The 7037-nt window shown below is 41.3% G+C and overlaps 1 protein-coding gene across 4 annotated transcripts in view; it reads right to left on the reverse strand.

Annotated features, from left to right (window-relative positions):
- The window catches only part of BTBD7 (BTB domain containing 7), a 71206-nt gene extending 64652 nt beyond the window's left edge, over nt 1-6554 (reverse strand). For all 4 annotated transcript variants that reach the window (XM_058162608.1, XM_058162607.1, XM_058162605.1 and 1 more), the window contains exon 1: nt 6416-6554. The gene's annotated coding sequence lies outside the window, so the exon portion shown is untranslated. The remainder of the gene's footprint in view (nt 1-6415) is intronic.
- Between the last annotated feature and the right edge of the window lie 483 nt (nt 6555-7037).

The raw sequence follows: 7037 nt of genomic DNA on the forward strand, positions 1-7037 counted from the left end.
TGTGCAAGTGGCACCTAAGCATACTATTTGTAACATAACCTATGAGAGCAAAACCTCTGAATACTGGAGTATAGAATTCACTATCTGCATTAAATTCTCTGTGATTAAGAAAGAACAGACGTATGAAGAATGAAGACCCAACACAACTTCTTATATGAACATTTTTATTACATCTAAATGCTGATTTTTGAACAGTTGATTTATTTCCAGGAAGCTAAGAGAAAGTAAAGGTACAACCAGACCATTCTTGGTAGAAAGCTATACAATAGTTATAATAGTTACTAGTTAACTGTTAATGTCAAGTATACAGTTTGCATGTCTAATTTTAAATATTTTATAGGTAGTCCTCAATTTATGACCACAATTTGAGCCAGAATTTCCATTATTAAGCAAGGCAGCTGTTAAGTGAGTTATGCCCAATTTTACAACCTTTTTTGCCATAAGTGAATTACATGGTTGTTAAACAAATCCAACTTCTCCCATTATTTGTCAGAAGCCAGCTAGGAAGTTGCAAAATGGTGTTCATATGAACCCAGGACACTGCAATTGTCATAAATACATGCCAGTTGCCAAGCATCTGAATTTTGATCACGTAACTGTGGGGATGCTACAGCTAGCCTCAACTTACAACCACAATTAGGACTCCAATTTTGATTATAAGTCCTTCTGGTCGCAAGTCGAACCTGAAAGATTTTTCAACCATTTTTATTGTGGTTATTATGTCTGAATCACATGATTGTTAAAGGAAACATATGATTCTTAAGTCTCCCGAATGGGTGACTTTTGCCAGAAACCACGAAAAAACCAACAACCCAAAATAGAAAAAAAAAAGTTGCAAATTTTGGTCATGTGACTCTTGGATGCTGCAACTAGTTATTAATGTGTGAGTCGGTTGCCAGAAGCCTGAAATGTGGTCACCTGATTGCAGGAAGGGGAATGCATGACATTTTATGGGCCACAATTACCCTTTCTGAAGCTTTCTGAAAGTTTCTGTCCTAACTTTCTAAAGTTACGACAGGAAGTTGTAACATCCTATCTTCTCAGTCATCCAGGTTATTATTGTCATAACCTCAAACAGCATTTAACGACTCTACTGGGCACTATAATCAGAAATAAAGTTAACTTGGGCTATTAATTGCTGTCTGACTAAATATTATGTTCTCTTTGACACACTGCTTTTCAAGTAAACTAGACAGGCTCCAGATCTGACAACACAATACTAGAGCATGCTTGTACATGTGTTCTGAGATTACTTGTAAAAACAAGTCTTATATGCCATGTGTCACTATCAACCTTTAAAATCAGCCAGCAACAAAAGGTATGCCCAATTGCAACACTGGAATGGTATCCATATATATGAGATAATTAATTGAAATTAATCCCCCCTCAAAGCCCAGATTGTTCCAATTACGGTAGAAAAGAAAGAATGGTAGAAAAAAATAAAATAAATTTTTAAAAAGATATTGACCTAAAACATAATTTAAACCAATGTAATAACTTATATAAAGGACAGCTCTGTTCACATTTTCTCATTAACAATGAAACTTCAAATTCAATTCTCACATTATAATTTTGGATATTTATCTATTTTATTATTTGTATCCTGCCTTGTTTCGTTTGTAAAAATAACTCACGGTGGCAAACATATCCACTTTCCTCCTCTTATTTTCCTCACAGCAACCATCCTGAGAGAGGGTGACTGGCCTAAGCTGGCCATCCTGGCTTTCATTGCACTGGACACTTATAAAGACAAGAATCTGGTAAATAGGCCTCATGCAATTTTTTATATAAACAATTAAAGGAATTACTATAAATTTCCTATACCTTTGACAGGGAACCAATGCTATAGACTGCTTCAACATGTCTATTGCAAAATTGTCACATCGTGTGGTATGCTTTCTTCAGAATTAACTTATGTCACACTATGAAAATTTCCTTGAACAGTTCTGGAAGGATGCAGGTGTGAATCACCAAAAAGTACCTTTCACTGTTACGCTGACAGAAAACTCCATTGGATCAAAGAATATCTTATCAGCAGGGTGAACAGTGTAGCTGTTTTCTGAATTTTATTTTGACTATGGAAAGTTATAGATGTGAAAACTATCACCTATTAGTTGTACTGTTAGGAACTGTACTCTGTATAGACAAATGAAGAACCACCTCTCCATTCAGCTCAGTGACATCAGCATTTCATTCAGGTATCAGAATTGGTATTCAAGGCAGGTGTGTAGCTTATTATCATTCCTTGAGCTTGCTGGGCCAACAACAGATAACTTGTAGCCTTACCTATTCTGAAATTAAAATCCTAGGAGGAAAAAAGTATTTAAAATAAATTTCTAATCTACAGAATTGCAAACAAAATCTACATAGGATGGCATGCATTATTCACGCAAAATCTTCTATCGCAATCTACTAACTGAACAAGTTGCTTATCCTTCCTGCAGGGTGCATTATGCAATATTGCAATGGAGTAACAATGTTATATGGCATCATTTCTCTATACCATCATAATGCATTTCATCTCCAATTGATGCACGTGAACAGTTGGCAATCCCATTCTATCACAACTAGTTTCATATTTTAAGCTTCAGAAAATCCAAACTTTGCAGGGATGCCAACTGACATTAGTACAGGTACAAATTAACAGAGTTGGAAGGTGTCTTGTAGGTCATCTAGTCCAACCTCCTGCCCAAGCAGACCCTACCATTTCTGACAGATGGCAGTCCAGTCTGTTCTTCAAAGCTTCCAGTGATGAAGCTCCCACAACTACTGAAGGCAAACTGTTCAATTCCCAAGGTTGTGTATTTTTTTTTTTACTCTCCTTTCCTTGTTCCCTTTCCTAGTTTCCTATGAGTGGAAACACAGCCTACACTATGCCACTTAGGATTTTTTTATGATCTCTAAATATCAATATGTTACTCTATTCTGAGCCATGGTTACAACCATTGGCAGCCAAATGGGGCTGAAATATATTGTAACATCACAACACAAAACCATGACTTACCATATTTTTAGGACTATAAGATGCACCGGAGTATAAGACACACCAAGAATTTGAAGAGGAAAACAAGAAAAAAAATTTTTTTGCCCTCCCTGGGCCCCAAACCCTTTGCGCATCTCGTTTTTGAGAAAAATGGGATGTGCAGAGGGTTTGGGAGGCCTGCAGAGTGCTCCTGGGGGCTGGGGAGGGCAAAACCATGATGCGTGGGGGGGGGGGTTTAAGGAAGCAAAAAATGGGGGGGGTTGCCCTCCCCAGCCCCCAGGAGCACTCTGCAGGCCTCCCAAACCCTCTGTGTGCCTCGTTTTTGTGAAAAACAGGCCCATTTTTCACAAAAATGGGACGTGCGGGGCAAGGTTTCAGGAGGCCATAAATGGCTGTATTTGGTGTATAAGATGCACCAACATTTCCACCCTCTTTTGGGGGGGGGGAATGCATCTTATACTCCAAAAAGTACGGTATATACTGAATTTGTGTCTGACATCAGGATTCAGGTACAAACGTACACATTTTGCATCAAAAGTTTTGTCTCTTTTAGAATAATGGGTTTTAATTGAAGCCTCTTAATTATTTTTATTCTTGGTTCTGTCTTTTTAACTGCTGTTAGCCACCTAGGGTCACAATGGTGAGATGGGTTGCCACATAAACTGAATAGACTAAATTAGTATAGCCTAGAGAATTCTAATTGCAACATTCAGGGGGGAAAAAACAGACCAAAAACACAGCAGAATTAAGAAATATTAAGAAGTAGAGAAAGAAGCTCTTAATCAGCTTAACTGTTTAGTATCATTTTCTGAACTGAGTGAAGGTTTTAAAATGTTTTAAGATACATAGAATGTCTTCTGACTTTATTTCTCTTCAATATGCAGTCCACTATTATAAACTTCATGGTACCAAATTCACTCTGAGAAATATTAATTATACTTTAATAAACAAGAACTAGAATGTGAAAACAATTATTAAATATATGAACACTTTCTCTGTGTTGAATGGGCCATTACTATTTACATATAAGCAATAGGATTTGCAGAAAATATCTTCAGATAATAACTTTTACGTTATTTCAAGTTTTAATATAAAAAGCTGTTAAAGTACATATGTAATACAGAGGAAATTGCTATCAGTAAACTAATCTTTGAAATTGGTACAAATTACTCACATGTAATAGTTTTTGATACAGGACAAAATTTGTTAATCAGTTGCAGTACATGACAATGAAAAATTCTACTTATTATGGTGTCCACTATCAGACAAAATTAATACAGAAAAAAAAATAGGTTGCATCAAAAATCTAATTCAAGAAATGAGTTCTTTCATTACTGTTCTATTCCAAATGTCTATTATCCCCAGCATGAATGTGTGCAACTCCCCTGGAAACTAAGAGAATAATAGTCTACTTATCTACATTATTTTTCAAGGTGAATCTGACAGTTTGTGCAAAATAAGAAACCATAGCCCTTAACACTGTTTTAGGGAAAAATTATGTAACAAATAGCAAAAGGAAAAGCTCTCCTTAACATAAATATGGAACTAATTCACAGATATCTATATTTGACAATAGGTAAGTACCTGCAGAATACTGGAGACAGAGATTACATTGCATTCTATACACAAAGTTAGCTGACCCATAGCAAAAAAATGGAATGTTGATTCCAAAACCAGAAATGCAAGAAACTTCAGTTGGGGACTTCAGAAAAGCAGTATGTGACAAAAACAAGAAACAGTCTCCCTTTGCAAACAACACAGCAAGTGACTAGATATAAATTTCCAGATATGGAATTCAGTGGTTCCTTTCAAGCAAGTTTTATTGATTCAGTCTCTGTCTTAACTTTTAATCAGTGATGCTAACGACAGCTAGTAATTCTAAACCTGACAGTTTATACATTAAAGACAGCATAGTACGCACATTTTTTAGTAGTTTTCAAAGATGCTGACGCTACTTTACCAATTCTGTTCTATTAGTTACATTTTGCTAATATAACTGTAAATCTTGCCAGGAAAACCTGAAGACTATTCCTGATAGTCACTAGGAGTCAACACTGACTTGGACATCCCCCCCAATACACAAACCCCCAACACCAGTGGGCCTCCAAAGGAAAAGAATAGCCAGGCCATATCCAAGATATGATAGAAAAGCTTTTATTGTACTACAGGCAGAAAAAAGGCTATACAGATTCACCAGGAAAACCACGCTTAATTTTGCCAGATTCATCCCATGGTAAAAAGTACAGCATGCAATTCCTTCTTACACCTCTGCAGGGATCGGCAGAAACTATAATTTACAAATAGAAAACTGGGCATCTGACTCAAGTCACCAAGAACGCAAAAACCAGCACAGGGGCTGGAGTGAGCTTGGATGCACTTGCTCAATACACAAATCATATTCTATACCCTTTGTGGGACTCGATTTTATTCTTTGCTTCTTTAGCCAGCAGGGGCAGCATAGACAGACTTAAAACACAATTTTCCGGACAATTACTTGGAAACAAGTCCCATATAAGTGTACACAGGATTTAGGTTCTGGTCAAACAGGCCAAGGAATGTTGATCACTGGATCCTCATTGCTGGGTCGGTTTTCAAGACTCTTTCTAAACCATAACCTATCCGAGAGGATTTCTTCTGCTTCTGTTCAGCAGCACTTCGGCATCAATCAGAAGGATGTGTAAAGTTCTTGCGCAAGCACCAATTTCAAAGCCCTGAACCAAGCCTCGCATTCAGACATTCTAAATAGCAAGGTACCATAAAAGGTAGGAGGGAGAGGAGCGGGGAGGGGAGGGGGGGGAGAGAAAGATGGTGCGGTGCATACAGCAATCCAGCTTACAGTAAGCAATGAGTCGAGTATCTTTGCTGCAAAGTAGAGAAGGGAACTAGGGAGGCGAGCGAAAGCGAAGAATGCGAAAAAGGGAAGGGGGGGGGGAGAGACAAGGACGAGCTTTGGGACACACGCTTGTTTGTCACCCACCAAGGAGGGGAAGAGGAGATAAAAGGCTGGACGTCTCTTTGCAAGCGTACGTCTCTTTGCAAGACAAGAGGCTGCCAGAAGTGCACCATCGGGGGTGGGGGTTTAAAAGAAGGGCTAAAGTAGGGAAGTCCCCAAAACAAGACAGCCTGGGGCTTAGCGGAGCCCTAGAGTGGGGTCCCCGCCTGCCTGTGGCCCCAGAGCTTTTGTTTGGGTTTTCAGCCGGGAAGGAGAACAGGGAACAACTCCAAGCAACCCAAACGCCACGGCGACTTAAAAGAGCGCTCGGCCAGGAAGCCACAGCGACTGATCCGGAGGCGAAGGTGGCCGCTGAACAGAGTTCGCTCGCGCGACTCCAAAGGGCCGGGGACGGTGTAGGGCGAGAGAGATGCCATCGCCCCCAGATGCCGCCTCGCTTCCCCTTCAGCCTTTCTTGTGCTTCCGAGCCGCCCACTCACCGCGCGAGTGTTTCGCGGCCGCCCGGAGCCTCCGCCACTCCCGACTAGGCTCTCGAACCCCGGCCCGACTCAGCAGCTCCCGCTGCCTCCTCCGCCGTCTGCCCCAGCCGCCTTCGCGGCCGCCATTTTCCTCCACCGCTCCGGCCAGACTTCTCGGGAGGGCGGGGGGGGGGAGAGGAGGAGCGAGCGCGGAGCCTGCGCGGCAGCGCCTGTGACACGTGGTCCGCTCGGGAGGGGCGGCCGTCGGGCTGAAGGAGGAGAACAAAAACTCGTTGGAGGGACGTTGGGTCGGTTGGTCCTCTCTTACCTGGTTGCGGTTTCTCCGGGGAATATGGATTCCGCCGTGCGTTTCGTGGCGCCTTTCTTAGATGTTGTTGTGCTTACATCGGGGTTCGTGTCCTGATCCTGGGCACGTACAGGAGGAAGACGACCTTGCGGACGTTCCTCCTGTTGCAATTGTGTGCTAATCCTTACTCGGGGCCAGAACCTTTGAGTAACGCATCGGGACGTGTTTCCGAATCAACGCCGGGTTGCTCTTGGGATTCCTGGCTCGGTGGCTGCAGCGCTCGCTCGCGCGGGACTCGCCCGCCCTCTGTCTTTCTTCCGCTTAGCTTGTCCCAAA

The sequence above is a fragment of the Ahaetulla prasina genome, chromosome 1, assembly GCF_028640845.1.
Source record: "Ahaetulla prasina isolate Xishuangbanna chromosome 1, ASM2864084v1, whole genome shotgun sequence".
Lineage (NCBI taxonomy): Eukaryota > Metazoa > Chordata > Lepidosauria > Squamata > Colubridae > Ahaetulla > Ahaetulla prasina.